The 16,614-nt window shown below is 39.8% G+C and overlaps 1 protein-coding gene across 1 annotated transcript in view; it reads left to right on the top strand.

The window, feature by feature from the left end:
- LOC138759223 (growth factor receptor-bound protein 2) overlaps window positions 1-16,614 on the top strand; it is a 140,192-nt gene that overhangs the window by 98,889 nt on the left and 24,689 nt on the right. The gene's annotated exons all lie outside the window — the stretch shown is intronic.

Here is a 16,614-nt window from a genome sequence, read left to right as displayed (position 1 = left end):
GAACATCATGCCCATATTATTAGAGAAATTACATCTTGTACGTTCAGCACAAAATTAGCATGTTTTCCTCCCTCATGAAGTTCACCCATTGTCTGTGTGTTCATTGCCTCTTCAACCTCTGCCTGATTTTTTTGATTGCAAGTTGTGGCCCAGTGATTAGAGGGAGGTGGATGTAAACCTGGCAATGGGAATATGTCAGCAGATGATGCTCAGTAGGTGCTTTTCTGCTCAAAGTAATTGCACAGTCAAGGGTCTTCTCTTCGCCGAGTGTGATGCAATTTGTTTTTTCAAGATTAGAAGCTTGAATCTATATAGAATCAAAGTAAATGATGGCAGTTACACGCTAAAGAAATTTATTAGGGCAGATGCTCACAAACTATGAAACGATTTGGAGGGTCCAATATAAGATGAGGGCCAGAGTGTGAAATTAAAGTTGGACTGTTTAATGAAATTGGGATGACTTTTTACAGGAAAAGTATTAATGGGAATCTGAAATAGAGGCTCCGCTAGCTCAGCCCTCGTCTTGTAAACCAGGGATCGTGAATTTGTACCTCGCTAGGGCCTCATTTTTGTGAGGGGCGCTGGAGAAAGTCTTCCTGTCAGTAGACAAAAAGTTAAAGAATTTCATGTAGTAAAATGGACAATAATGGAACTTTTTAACCTTTATTTATTTTAACAAAGGAAAATAGATGCTGTGGGAGCAAAATGAAGTTTTTATGGCTGAGGGTAACATATTTTAGTTGAGTGGAAATTGACCAAAATGGACTTGATTAGGGCACCGTGAACTGGATTAACAACAGATTTGATTGGAACATGCCAACACTCAATATCTGAAAACAATAAAAGAAAAACAATACCAGAGAAGTGCAATGTGTGTGATGTAGATGGAATAAACTGTGATCAAATATGACAGCACGTTAGAAAAATAGTTGTCCCCATCATCACTCCTTGCGCCTAAATTACTCCACTCTATTTGACATGTTCCATTCCCTGCAAAATTTGCCTTTGACTATTTATTCCGTTCCTTTTTGAAAGCTGCTATCCCAACGCTCTTTAAAGTAGTGCATTTTCACTCTTGTTGCATTACTTTTCTCAACCACATCTCTGGTTCTTTTCCTTCATTTCATGCCTGCTGGTTACTGATCCCTCTTCACTGGAAGCGACAGCAAAGGTTCCCTAGATTGGACTGGCATTTTGAGGGGCCTATCAGCGGAAATTAGCAACAGGTCCTGTGCGAATGAGTAATAAGCAAAATAGACAGTGGATTTAGATCAGATTTATTGTCTGAGTAAATTCATGACATCACATACAACCTTGAGATTCTTTTCCTGTGGGCGCAGCAGAATTAGCACTTACTGGTACTGCAAAAAATAAACCGTACACAATGTACATATGTAAACAAATTTAAACAGATTAGAAATGTAAACAAACTGTGCAAAACTGAGAGAATTTTAAAAAATAAACAGTGCACATGTAAGAGTCCTTAAATGAGTCCCTGATTGAGTGGAGGGGGAGCAGCTGATCCTGAACCAGGTGGTACAAGTCTTGTGGCTTCTATACTGCTTTCCTGATGGCAGCAGTGAGGACAGAGCATGTGCTGGGTGGTGTGGATCCTTGATGATTGCTGCTGCTCTCCGATGGCAGTGTTCCCTGTAGCCAGTAAACTGGTATTTTATCTGTTTCTAGTTCCCTGCTTATTTAGTATCCCATTTTCTCAAATGAGCACACCTTTTTAAACCTTTCAAATGGCTTTTGTGCTTGCCTCTTCCTTGACCATAGTTTTCAGAAGCTCGGAACTTTGAAAACTACTTTCCTCTGGTTAGAGTTTTGACCTTGTCCAACGACATTTCTGATGTCACCATTTGAGTTTTTCTCCTAGATAGGTTTACAGATTAAGTTAATTTCATTTCTGAATTGGATTTGCAACTCACATAATTGATAACACTTATTGGGATATATAGGCTTCCATAATTGCCCTTACGGAACCTTTGAGCCAACTTGAACTGCTGCCGCCCTCGTAAAACGACTCCGTTAGGTAGAGATTTTTCAGAGCTTGCATTTAGTTCTGTTGAAAGAATAACCATAGTTCTCCAACTCAGGGTGAAGTGTGCTTAAGAGATGAACATTGTCACTGGTTGAAGGCATGTGTTTGAGAAGTGCTGTTAAAGTAGTCAGGGCAAATGACCGGTACAGATTTCAGATGATGCACACTGCAGCTACTGTGAGGGTGGGTGGGTGGGAATTATTGTTCAGTTGATGGATTAAGTGCCAATCAAACAGGTTACTTTGTTCTGGATGGTGGAGAGCCACATCATTGTTTGAGCTGTACTTAGTTAAATTTTAGACATGCAGCACAGGAGCAAGCCCTTTTTGTCCCATGAGTCCATGCCGTCCAATTGCACCCAATTGGCCTACACCCCTGATACATTTTGAAGGGTGGGAGGAAATTGGAGCACCCAAAGGAAACCCATGTAGACTGGGGAGGAGAGGGGGGAGAACATACAAAAACTCTTTACAGACTGCATGGGATTCGAACCTCAGTCCCGATTGCTGGCACTGTAATAGCGTTGCATTAACTGCTACGCCCACCGTGCCTTCCATAAAGTAGAGAGTATTCATTTACTATTCTGAGCTGCACTTTATACATGATAGGGAATCTTTGGGGAGCTGGAAATTGAAAATAACTACAAACCTCTGTCCTCTCGTTATTGCCATGGTATTTATTTATAGCTAGTCAGCTGAGTTTGACATCAGTGGTGCCATCAACATGTTGAGGGCAACACGGTTAACGTAGCAGTAAGCGCCACTCTGTTACAGTGCCAGGAACCGGGGCCTGAATCCAGTGCTGTCTATTAATGAGTCTGTATGTTCTCCCCATGTCTACATGGGTTTCCTCCCATTTTTCAATGTACGTTAATCGGGTGTAATTGGGCCAAAGAGGGCCTGTGGCCATGCTGTTTGTCGATAAAAAGAGTAGATGAGCGCTCAAGGTAGGCTTCTTGAGACACAAATGTTATTTGCCATGTCAGCCCAAACTGGAATTTGGACTAGATGCTTGCTGCTTCGTCTTCTGAGGGTGGTGCATCAATGAACAGTCCCTCTTCTGACTTTGACTGAAGGGGGGGGGGTCTTTGAAGAAGCAGCTGAAGAGGATTGAGCTGGGACACTGCACTTGAGGAACAATTGCAGTGATGTTGTTTTGATAGAGTGGGCAGGTCTAAGGCTGATCAGTCATGGCAAATCCCAACCTAGACATTAATGAACAGGTTTTGAAGACTACTTCTGCTTGATTGCACTGCCAAGAACAACTCCCATGATGTATTTATCTAAACTCTGAAATTTTTTGCATGTTTAGGATAAAATACGATGAAATAGTGGGGGTCACTTTTTTATTATTGTTGGGAGTGCTGCACTTGGTTACTGTAAGACAAGCATTTCCAAATATTTTTCTCATTGTTATCCATTCTAAATTTAAACATTTTTTCCTAAAATTAGTGCTCAATTAAAATGTGTTGACATAGCCTTATGTGTTTTGTCAGTAATTTAAAGCCTCACCCTAATCCTTCAACCCAATTTGTTCATACCGACTAAATTGGCATTCTGGACAAATCCCATTTTCCTGCAATTATTTTTTAAAAATTTACACCCAATTAACCTACATTTTGTACAGTTCAAGGAAACTGGAGCCCCCGGGGAAAACCCACACAGACTCAGGGAGAATGTAGAAACTCCTTACAAACAGCATGGGATTTGAACCCTGCTCCCAACCGCTGGCACTGTAAAGACTTGGGCTACCGCTGTGCCATCCGTGGTGCCCTAAACCCTTCCTATCCATATATACCTGTCCTAATGAAATGTCGTTTGAACATCATAATCGTACCTGGTTCCTCTGGCAGCTCATTGCAGATATAGGCCATCCTCTCAGTGAAGAGGTTAGGTAATACCAAATTGATTGAACTATATCAATCCTACAAGGAGCTCATTCGTTCCATCTGTTTCTTAATTATTTAAAACAAAATTGATCACATCGTCCCTCAACTATATCATCTGTGGGGACAGAACTCAAATTCTTCGACCCTTGTGGCAGCTCATTATTGATTTAATCCCACTTTTGGAATGTTCTTCAAGTAGGATTCCCAAAGCTGAGTACAATCATTTCTATTCTGTACCCCTTTGTTGAAGCCCATGATCCTCGTGAAGCTTTTTATCGTAGAATGCCAATTTAAACTTTCTAGTTGGAAAGATTTAATAACTAGCACTTAAACCTATTCCAAGTGTGATTGAGGTCATGGATTATTTCATCATCTGAGGAGTTCCAAACAGAACTGAATATCAGTGAGAATCCCACAATGAGTTTAATGATGAAGGGAACAAACAAAATTAAAAATCAATGCTCAATCTGAAATAAAGACTGAAAGAGCTGTAAACACTCAGCAAGTTGAAGAATCCTTAGCAAGTTGAAGAATCCAGAGGGAGAGTGAACAAGTTAGAACGTGCCTTCCTCTCCACCTTGATCAAAGCCCCCTACACGGCGGATTGCTTAGCTGAATTTGTGTGCTTATCTTCAGCTCTTCTCACTTCCTCCAGATCAAGGGTAACCATGAGAACTTGTGCGAGTTTCTTTTTCACAGATGCTGCCTGACCAGCTGAGTGTTTTCTGGCAGAGGGAGAGTCATTTAAGTAACAGGAGATGATTGTGCCGAGGATAATATTCTTTTTCAATATTTTTATTGAGTTTTATGAGTAAATCGTACATAGAATAAGTATCCAACAAAGTAGATCTACTGTTACATATGGCTACAAATAACCTATGATACATTGAAAAAGACTAAAAAGAAAAAAAAGACACATGTAAAACATTTATTGAATATTGTATTTAAAATTTAAACACCCATGATTACATATCATAGGATATGTAATCAAAACAAACATGTTTGATATATAAAACCCATCTAAATCTACCTCTGTCCCCTTATACTAATATTACCCGCCTCCCAACATCACAACCCTTATCTATAAACTTATTAACCCCTAAAAGAAAAAAAGAAAGAAAATGAGAAGAGGAAAAATACTGAAACCAATAAAAACCAAACCATGTGATGGGACGACCCTGCCATAGCTAGGTCCAAATCTTTAAAATTTCAAATGTAAATAATCCATATAAGGGCTCCAACCTTCCTAAAAGTAGAGTATTTATCTCTCAAATTATATGTTTTTTTTCTAAAGTAATGCAGGATCTTAATTCTGAATGCCATCTCTGTAAATTAAGTTCTATCTGGTCTTTCCATGTAATTGCAATACACTTCCTCGCTACTGCTAAAGCCAATCTTAAAAAAGCTATTTGAAATTTGTCTAAACCATGTTTCAAACAAATTGTACTTGTGTCACCAATTAAGAAAACTTTTGGTACCAAGGAAAACTTAATTTTCAAAATATCTTGTAAAAATTCCTTAACCCATGACCAAAAAGGTTTAACTTTTTCACATAACCATATTGAATGTAAAAAGGTCCCCTTATCCTTCTTACATCTAAAACATAATCAGAAGAAATCAAATTATATCTTTTTAAATGTTCCGGGGTTAAAAATGGGATATGGTAAATGAAAATGGTACTCAAGGTAAAATATCTAAATAGACTCCACGGTATCAGAATAAACTTTTTCCTTTTATGGTTAATAATCACCTTCTTAAAACTTGGGATCAGAAAGGTTTTAAGATAGTAAATAATTGTTATGGATTAAATCAATATCTTTCATTTGTAAAATGAAAGAAATATCAAATACCAAATCATTGCTTTTTTGTCATTATCAAATTAAATCATTGTTTTATGATTTTTATAGGAAAAATTTGGAACTTCCAAAGGAATCGAAATTTGAAATGATAATTCGGGAAGGAGGAAAGAAAGGATTTGTATCTGAAATGTAAAAATTATTGCAACAGAAAATGTCTAAAATAAATTTACAAATGTCTAAAATAAATTTATAAAATGGGAAAATGATTTAGGAGTTGAATTTAATATAGATCATTGGAAAACCTTTTGTAAAGATAGCATGGCAAAGATTATTAATGTTCGATATAAACATGTACATTATAATTTTATACATAAATTATATTTAACAACATGTAAAAATTATGCTAATAATCTCACCCCTCCCTGTGAAGTTATTGGTTGAACATAGGTGCTACATGACTGTAAAAGGGAATACAACCAAACCACAATCTAAAAAAAATCTTATAAATTATGAAAATAATTAAGAATAGGATCCCATAAACTTGCATTCATTTCAGAAGTAAAACATCTAATATTTTCCAAAGTCAGATATGCCATCACGTCGGATAGCCATTGAATATGAGTAGGAGGGACAGCATCTTTCCATCTCACTAATTTAGCTCTTCTAGTGATAAGGAGAGGATAAGGATTGTAGCCCAGACAAATTCAAGTCAGTTGGCTTACTCGTTCCCAACAGGACAAGAAAAGGAATCTCAGTCAAATTAATATTAAGAACCAAGAACAAGGTACGAAAAGTTCTTTCCCAATAGATGGAAAGAGAAGAATGTGGCCAAAACATATGAACCAATGTGGCCAAAACATATGAACCAATGTGGCCAAAACATATGAACCAATGTGGCCAAAACATATGAACCAATGTGGCCAAAACATATGAACCAATATGAACCAATGTGGCCAAAATATATGAACCAATATGAACCAATGTGGCCAAAACATATGAACCAATGTGGCCAAAACATATGAACCAATGTGGCCAAAACATATGAACCAATGTGGCCAAAACATATGAACCAATGTGGCCAAAACATATGAACCAATGTGGCCAAAACATATGAACCAATGCACCTTCTTCAGTCTTGCGTCTTGTCACATTTTGAAGAAATATTACAATAGAATTTAGCCAATGGAATGTGGGAGAAGCAAGCTGGATGGACTACTTTAAATTGTCACATAGAGAAGATGAATTTACCAATTTCAAAATGGAGTCCCATGTTGCATCAGAAAATAATGGTTGAAAATCTTGCTCCATATTTTCATAGTCTTCTTTGGGGAATTACCACCAGACACCAATAATGACTCAGAAAGAATGGATATCAACTTTTTTTATGATTTGGTTTAAAATTATAAATCTTCTATCATATTTAGCTCCAGATCTTGAGGGAGTCTCAATAGCAAGGAATTCAAGAAGCTCCTAAAGTAAAATTTTAAAAAATTATGTTTAGATGGTTTAAACTTAGAAGATAATTGTTCAAAGGAAGCCAAATTTTGATCAATAAAAAGATCTTGAAAAGATTGGATACCTAACTCCGACCATTCATGAAAACCAAATTCTTATAATACCAAAGGTTTTAAAAAAAGAATTAGCTAAAAGGGGATTGGCTAATAGAAAGAAATCTGTGGTATCCAAAATGTTTTCTAAATTGAAACCAAATTCTCAACAAAATTCTCAGTTAATTTTGCTCCAACGATCAAAATAAGAGAGTGCAATTTCTCGATGAATGGAACTTGCAGTATCCAGTCCAAAATGCAGTAGGTCTAATATTAGCTGCCCAGAAATCAAATCCAAGATCAGACAACCCCCCCCCCCCCTTTCATTTTAGGGTTTTGAAGAAAAGTTTTATTAAGATGAGGTTTTATTTTTCCAAGCAAAAGAAGAAATAATTGAATCAAGCGATTTATTAAAAAAAAAATTTGTGAACAAATATAGGTACAGCTTGAACAATATAATGACATTAATGCCTCCAATTAAGGAAATTGAGAGAGGAGATCGTTGAGCTAAGGACCTCTTGACATGGTTCATTAAGGTGAGAAAATTCTCCTTAAACAAATTATTGAAGTTCTTGGTAACAGTAACACCTAAATAATGAATCTGATTTTCAACAATTTTAAAAGGAACAATAAAGTCTTGAGAGCTGGAAGAATCCAAAACAAAGATTTCACTTCTCTTGAGATTTAATTTATATCCTGAACATTGATGAACGAGTGATAAAATAGCTGGAATCGAATGATCAAGGTCAGATATATTCAATAGAAAGTCTTCCGTGTAAAGCGAGACCTTATGATTAATCCCACCTCTTATAATTCCAGAAATATCAGACTGCCAAAAGGCCACTGCTAATGGATCTAATGCCAGATTAAATAACAACGGGCTTAAAGGGCAGCCTTGTCTAGTTTCACGGTGAACCTTGAAGGGTTTGGATTTTAATGAATTTGTAAAAATTGAAGCAATAGGAGATAAATATATTAATTTAATCAATTGATAAATTTAGGACCAAAGTTAAATTTCTCTACTACATTAAATAAGTAATCCCATTTTACAATGTCAAAGACTTTATTAACATCCAATGAAATAATACATTCAGAAGGAGAAACAGTGAGAGAATAAAGGATATTTAATGGACGATGGATATTAAATTGTGAATAACGACCCTTAATAAAGCCAGTTTGATCTTCAGAGATAATAAAGGCCATCGTATTTTCTAACCTACAGGCCAAAATCTTAAACAATATCTTAGCATCGGCATTCAGAAGAGAAATTGGCCTGTCAGTCAGAAGGATTTTTATTCTTTTTAGGAATTAGAGAGATTGAAGCTTCATAAAAAGTATCCGGTAGTTTCCCAGCAGCCAAGGATTCAGAAAGAACCGAATCCAAATGTGGTATCAATAAATGAGAAACAGTCATAAAACTATGTTGAGAAACCATCGGGACCGGGAACTTTGCCAGACTAGAGAGAGTTAATTGTTGTAGCAATTTCCTCAAAGAAATAGGCTTCTCTGAAAATAGTGAAGGAATATTTAAATCACCCAAAAATATCACTACAGAATCTGAATCTTTAATCGAATCAGTAATATAGAGGACATTTTGAAGACACTGCAGCAATATCCAAGGGCAAGGTCCCAAGCCTTTGGCAGCCACAAACATTGTCCTTTATATGCAGTATGAGTCTACTCAGTACAGTTTCTTCTAATCCACATTGACAAATTTTACTCTGGTTCCATAATAGCACACTAAGTCAAAAGCTTCCTTTATGTCAATGGCTGCAATGGATATAAATATTCATTCTTTAGGGCTCTTCTGTTCTGTTTACACATGCGGTAATGTTGTTTACCACAGTACTATTTATATCAAGGTGAATTTTTGAAACAGCTTTAGGTTTTGGATGAGACTGAAGAGAGATTTTTTCATGTATCCTTATTAATCAGCATATGGACCTACTACTATATTCACACATTTTCAGTTCCTGAACAAACTTTGAGACAAAGATCATCAGACAGAGCAAAGTCCACACATTTTCCTATATATTTGTTACATTCATGAAGAAGAATAAAATACTATCCTCCCCTCCCCCATCCCCCTAGAGATTGTGTTTATCTAGAATTATTTACACAGGATATTTGCTGGTCCAAAAAAAGGATTGCACTGTCATTTTAATTGGTGAGTGAAAAAAAAATTATGGACAATTCCCATTTCAAATTGCAATTGATGATTACAGATGGGCAGTTCTCAGTGTACAGCGTGTCACAGGCAGGTTTACACTGGTCAGTACTGGCACTGGTCATCCACTTTGCTGCCAACTTCCATCCCGATCTCAAATTCACTTGGTCCATCTCCAGCAACACTCTCCCTTTCCTCAGTCTCTCTGTCACCATCTTGGAAAACAAACTCTTGACAGACATCTTCTACAAACCCACCAACTCCAACAGCTACTTCAACTACACCTCTTCACACCCTGTCCCCTGTAAGGATTCCATTCCTTTCTCTCAACTTCCCTGTCGTATCCGAATCCAGGACGAGGACTTCAATGCTAGATAATCAAAGATGTTGTCCTTCTTCAAAAATGTGGCTTTTTCTCTATCACCGTCAACTCAGTCTTCATCCGCATATCTGCCCTGGCCTCCTCCACCCTGTGCACAACAAGGGCAAGATTCCTCTTGTCCTCACTTACCACCTCACCAGCCTCCACACCATTTCCGCCACCACTACCCAATCCCACCACTAGACACATATTCCCCTTGCCTCCCCTCTCCGCCTTCTGAAGGGACTGCTCCCTCCTAGACCACTCTTCCCTCCCCACCAATCGTCCCCTTGGTACCTATCTCTGTGACTGTAGGAGAGGTGCTCCATTTGTGCCCACACCTCCTCCTTCACTACCATTCGGGGCTCCAAATAGACCTTCCAAGGGAAGCAGCATTTCACTTGTGAATCTGCAGGGGCCATCCACTGGATCTGTTGCTCCCACTGTCGACTCCTCTATATCAGGGAGACTGGACACAGACTGGGGGATTGTTTTGTTGAGCACCTTTGCTCTGTCTGCCGCAATAGCGTGGACCTCCCAGTGGCCACCCATTTCAATTCCCCATCCCATTCCCTTGCTGACGTGTCTGTCCAAAGTCCCACCCTCAACTTGGAGGAAAAACATCTCATCTTCTGACTGGGCAGTCTCTAATTAGATGGCATTAACATTGACTTCTCTGGCTTTCATTAGCACTCCCCCCTTCTTACCCCATTCCTGTCCCCCAGTTGTCTCTCTCCATTTTCCCTGTCTCCTTTTGCACGGATGATAAATTCTTACCTCTCCCCTTGTCATATCCAATTAACACGTTGGTCTGGGCTCCTCGTCCAGCCGGCACTGTCTGAATTCTGAGACTTCCTGTTTCTGCCTCATTCTGCTTATTCCTTGAAGGTCCCAGGCCAGAAAGTATGCCTTTGTTTTTTAGGGACGCTGTGTTTTTACTATAATCACAGCATCTTCAGACTTTCATATTTCACCACAACTCTCCCAGTTTGTAAGTTGTCGTCAAAATTAAACTAATCCTTTAGATACTACAGGCACACAATCTTTTATTCGGACATCTAAAATCCGGAAAGCTCCAAAATCCGGCAAGTGGGGAGAGAGACGGGAGTGCGAGTCAGGCGGGCGAGAGACTGGCAGTGCGAGTTGGACGGGCACGGGCAGGTGGGGTTGGGGGGAGACAGCAGCGCGATTGGAAGGGGGTGGTGGTGGATATTGCAGCACAATTCGGGTGGGCTTAAATCTGGCTCTCCAAAATTCGGAACACACTGTCCCCAAGGGTTCCGGATAAAGGATTGTGTACCTGTACCTGCATTCGGTCTTGATCTTGACTTGTAAATCATGAATTAATTAGGTTTGTGGAGAGACTGGCAATACTGGGACTTCTTCCTGAAACAAAATAAAAGAAATTTATTGGAGGAGTTCAAAATTTGATATACAGATGGGATATATAGAGGCCTCAGATGTAAAATATGATGCAGGCAAAAACCAATTTATGATTTACCCAGTGAATTGGGATTGGAGATGCACTGCATGTCAGGTTGATGGAAGGCTGTTCAGTTGTATTGTTGTGTCATAATGAGGATTTAACTCGCTAAATAAAAAGTAATCTACATTGGGAACTTGGATGTTATTAACATTTAATTCAATTTTAAATTATCTAACTCAGGGCTAAGTGTAGGAAGTACCTGTATAATTTGTTTTGCTGGTCATCCCCATATGTACAGGTAACCATTCCTTTTCAGGCAGTTTATATATTTGCTATTATGTTTTATCAATTACATTTCTTTCCCTTGGGGGGGGGGGAGGCGAGTTAGATAATAAATGATTTAGGCTGTGGTAGTTGGGCAGTAAGGTGCGATGACATAGGAACATAAAAAGTAGGGGGCAGAAGTAGGCTATTCGGCCCATTGAGCCTGCTCCACCATTTAATAAGCTCATGGCTGATCTGGCTGTGGACCAAGCCCTTAATTCATCTACGATGCAAAAATATATCCATCTGCGTTTTAAATACATTCAGTGAGTTAACTGTAAGATCCCTTCTAATTCTTCTGAATTCCAGCGAGTACAGTCCCAGGCTAACACCTTAATTCCATGTTTGTAAGTAGTGATGTGACATTTGCTTTCGGGACTTACCCAGACTTCAGATAATTTTGGTAAATGAACACCACCGTCATGACTATTAATTTCCACCATTTCTTTCAGCATCTTAGGATGCATTCATCAGGACCATCTTTAGGCTTACTTGTTTGCAGGGTTTTATTTTACGTTTATCTTTCACAAAATAACTATTACAGTGAAATGGATCTCTAAATTTATTTTATACAGCTGTATAAAGAGCATAATTTACAGCGTTTCGGATTACAGTGAGAAGGAGGATAAACGAGCTTCAAACAAGGGCAGCATTGGAGCTCTGTTATTGGGTCCATTCAGGAGCCTATTGGCTGTGGGAAGAAACTATCTTTGAGCCGATTGGTGTGTGCTTTCACATTCTTGAGCCTTCTATCCAAGAGTAGAGTGTGTGTGAGATACGATGGGTCATTCAGTATGTTGGCTGCCTGCCTTTCCTGGACAGCAGGAAATGCAGGTTAAATCCATGGAGGGAAGTTTGCATGATGTTCTAAGCTGCATTCACCACCTGGTTTCCAGCAGAGAAGCTCCCATACTGTGTGGAGATGCATCCTGAAAGTATGGTTACGATGTCACCTCTGTCGACGTTGTCGAGGGACAATTTCCTGAGAAAGAAGAGATGTTGCATTTTCTTGACTGTCAAGAAAATTTGATGTTTATTGCCAAGAATGAAGCTATCCACTCTTTCAACTTCAGCATTATTAATGTGGATGCAGGTGTGGACTGTGCTCACTCTCCTTTTTAATGATGTCGAGACGTTGTTATCTTTACACCATGCCAATAGACTTACAATCTCTTTCTAGTATTCCGTCTTGGTTATTTAATACCCAGCCCAAAATTGTGTCCAAAATTGCCAAAGGAATTGGAATGATATTTAACTGTCACAGTTATGGTTGGGGGGTGTGGGTAGAGGACATCCTTGAGGAGCACCTGTGGTCATTGAGGGGTTGTTGTTACCCATCATCACTAATTGTGGCCTAGTAGACAGGAAGTCAAGAATCTTGTTGCAGAGGGAGGCACTGAGGCCCAGATCCTGAAATTTGGGAATGATCTGACTGGGGACTACAGTATTAAAGTCAGAACTAAACAGAATTCTAACGTAGTTGTCTTGGCATCCAGGTGTTCTAGGGCTAAGTAAAGTGCTAGGGAGAGAGCATCTGCCGTGGATTTATTTGGCTGTTAGGCAAATTAAAGTGGGTCAAGTCTGGTTTATAGGCTGCTAAGCAAGAATGTTTGCAGATGTCCAGTGGCTAGTAGGCTGGAATTGGGTGTGAACCATGACCACCCTCTCTATGCACTTCATGACAGTGGATGTCAAACCCACCAGTCAGTCGTCATGCAAGTCCGTTGTAATGCTTTGCCTCAGCACTAGTATGATAGTAGTCATCTGGAAGCCAAGGGGGACTGTAGGAGAGATTAAAGATGTTTGTGAATACCCCCAGCATTTAATCTGCACAGGCTCTTGGGGCACATTCCAGGTCTGCGTACTTTCCGAAGGTCACCCACTGGAGGGCCACATGGGTGCCACAGAGCTTGCAGTGGTTGATGTGGAAGTCACTTCCCTGCTCGAGGTGAGCAGAGAACAAGTTTAACCCATCAGGGAGTGTTGTACTGTTTGCATGCTGTTTGACTAGGCTTTGCTTTATACTCCATGCATTCACTGCCATTGTCGTCGCATGCCTGTAATGTTCTCATGGGACTCGAGCTTGGTGCAGTACCATCTCTTGGCTTCTCTGTTAGCCTTGTGGAGATCTTACTTGCATTTCTTGTCCAGGGCTGGATCTTCTGTCTTGAATACCTCATTCCTTGCTCTTGGTAGCGTCAACTTCCTGGTCCATCCATGGTTTCCAATTGAGGAATACCTTTATTGTCTTCTTAGTCATACAGTCTTCACACGTACTGATGAAGTTGGTTGTGGTGGTGGTGCATTCATTGGGGTTATTCGCAGAATCTTTGAATAGGGGCGTGTCTACCGACTTTAAATTTAGACACAGTGTGGTAACAGGCCATTCGGCCCATGAGTCCATGCCGCCCATTTTACACCCAATTTACCTCCATACCCCGGCATGTTTAGAACGGTGGGAGGAAACCAGAGCCTCCAGGGAAAACCTACACAAACACGGGGAGAACATAAACCTCCTTACAGACAGCAAAGGATTTGAACCCCTGTCCTGATCTCTGGCGCTGTAAAAATTCTGCGCCAATCATGCCGCTCGGAATTCGTCTTGTGTGATGTCGTCTGTATCCTCAGACCATCATTGAATAACATTCACACCAGGCTTCTTCTTCTGTGTGGCCAGCATCAGCACAGCCTGATGATCTGGCTTGCCAAAATGTGGTCATGGGATGGAACAGCATACAGCTTTATAAATGTGTAGCAGTGGTCCAGATGGGACAGGGGATATGCTGATGGAATTTAGGTAGGATGCTCTTGAAGGTGATTTAAGAGGAGATTAAGTTTCACATCAAATTGTATCTGAAGGTGAAATCAAGAAGGGTACATTTGAATTTTATAGTGGTTCCAATTTATTTGAATCTATGGTTCAGATTGGCCAAGTTGCTTTCCAGTTCTTTCTCTTTGACTGCACAGAATTGTAACCATGAATGGCTTGAACATAAACATACAATGTTTTTGTTAACATTCTCCAGTGACATAGGCTCCCCCCCCCCCCCCCCCGCCCCCACCACCAAAGTTTTTGCTGAAGTGTAATCCATTTATGTAGGGCATCTTTTGAATTGCCTGTACAAGGCCGGTGATGAACATTTTTGGGATTCCACCTTGCCTAATAATACGTCAGACACAAGAACCCTTCCTCATTTTTTTCCCTCGCGCAACATCCTTTCATTCACCACTTAACTTGATGCTAAGGACAACGCTGGTCTGTGCTGCCCTTTAAATAATCTGTTGAATTCTGTGCCCACAAAACCACAATCCATGGAGATTATTGACACTGTGGAATTTTCAAAGATTCCAGCCATCCAGCACCAGTAATTAGGTGAGTTTGTTTACAGGCCTGTCAATGAAATGGAAAACTGGCTTCAGTGACTGCTTTACAGTAAGTGAAAGTGTTTGCGAGAGTCTGGAGGGTTATGAAATGGGAGCAGGTCAGGGGACTAATGAAATGATGGTCAGCACAGACTAGGAGGGCCAAAATGACATGTTCTGTGCTATAGCATTCTGTGGTTAGTTCTTCAGTTAATAATCTTTAAATATTTCATGTTAATTATCAAACTCTGTCACATAGGGTGACTTCTTAATGAGGTTCTTTCATTGAACTCATTTTTGATTCCGTGGCCTTTGCTTACAAAATCTATTCGCACTTTAAAGGCATGGCCATGATGGTTTTTTGTGAGGTTTTAGTTGATAACAATATGTATAGATGGTAGTTACATAATCACTGACCTTGCTGGATTTGTTCAAGATAGTGAGTGGAGTTATGCAGGTAGCATTCTTCTCCATATTTTGCTAGAAAGGTTGTACAGCCCATATTTACCATTGGGTCGTTTGTTTTCTTCCCCATTCCTACAAAATGACTTGGCTTCTCAGTCCACTGTTCCTTAATATTGGTTCAAAATCGCATTTGTACCACCAGTTCACAACAAGGTCTTGCAAAAGCTGAATGAAACAAAGAACAATGGCTTGAATGTTCAAAACATTTTCATAACCTTGTAGCATCCAGTGAAGTGCTCTTGAACTGTAATCGCTGGTGAAAAGTGAGATAATGTAAACCTCGGTTATGCACTGGGAATCCCCTCAAACAGCAATATAATCCCAAATCTCCAGATAATCTCACTTGGTTAAAAAAAAATGACGTTTTCGATCTGAATCCAGGATAACAGAGGCAAAAGTAATACACTGGAAAACAATTATGCAGGCATGAGAGGGCGAGCTTTGTACACTTGTGGTATTATAGCAGAGATGAAAGAAATGGCCATTGATGGAAGAGTTGTCCATTTCTGCCAATGTCAACTCTTTTCCAGCTTTTTGACTATGCTACCTTTTGACCATTTCGGTGCTCACCTGGCAGGTCTCCCTCTCAGTAAATTTGAGATCTTCTAAAAACTCATGTACATTGTACAATGTATTTGCAATAAACTCATCCTTATCATTGTTAACTTGCAGGCTATTTATTCTCAGTTCAACAATACCTTTCAATCAGAAATTCCTGTATGTAGACTACAGCCAAATCTTTAGGCATCTAAGTCCTAACCTAAGTTTTCCATCACTGTATTCCCCATTTCTGCACCTCTCACCTCCATTGGCAACTTCCTTGAACCCATTTCTTTGATTCAGTCTCTATCTACCTGAATTAATACTGTATTTTGTGGGTCATATCAAGTATTAGGGAACACTGTGTGAAAGGCCTGGAGATGTTGACTATACTGGGTTGTGAACCTGGTCAGGTGACAGACCTCTCAGTGGGGGAGCGTTTCAGAGATAGTGACCACAGCTCCCAGAGCTTCACCGCAATACTTGTGCCATTGGTCTGCTGCCAGTGAGGCGCAGTTTGTTACCGATTTGTACTGACTGTGGTCTTCTGATGAGGAAGTCCATTTGGGAGGTAAGGAGGCCCAGGTACTGAGGGGATGATGGTGTTGAAAGCTGAGCTATAATCAGTGGAAAGCAGCCTGATGTAGGTATTGCTGTTGTTCAGATGATCCAGGACTGAGAGGAGAGCTA

The sequence above is a fragment of the Narcine bancroftii genome, chromosome 3 (genome assembly GCF_036971445.1).
Source record: "Narcine bancroftii isolate sNarBan1 chromosome 3, sNarBan1.hap1, whole genome shotgun sequence".
Lineage (NCBI taxonomy): Eukaryota > Metazoa > Chordata > Chondrichthyes > Torpediniformes > Narcinidae > Narcine > Narcine bancroftii.
Note: the sequence above shows the minus strand (reverse complement) of the source record. Positions and strands in the feature narration are given on the sequence as shown.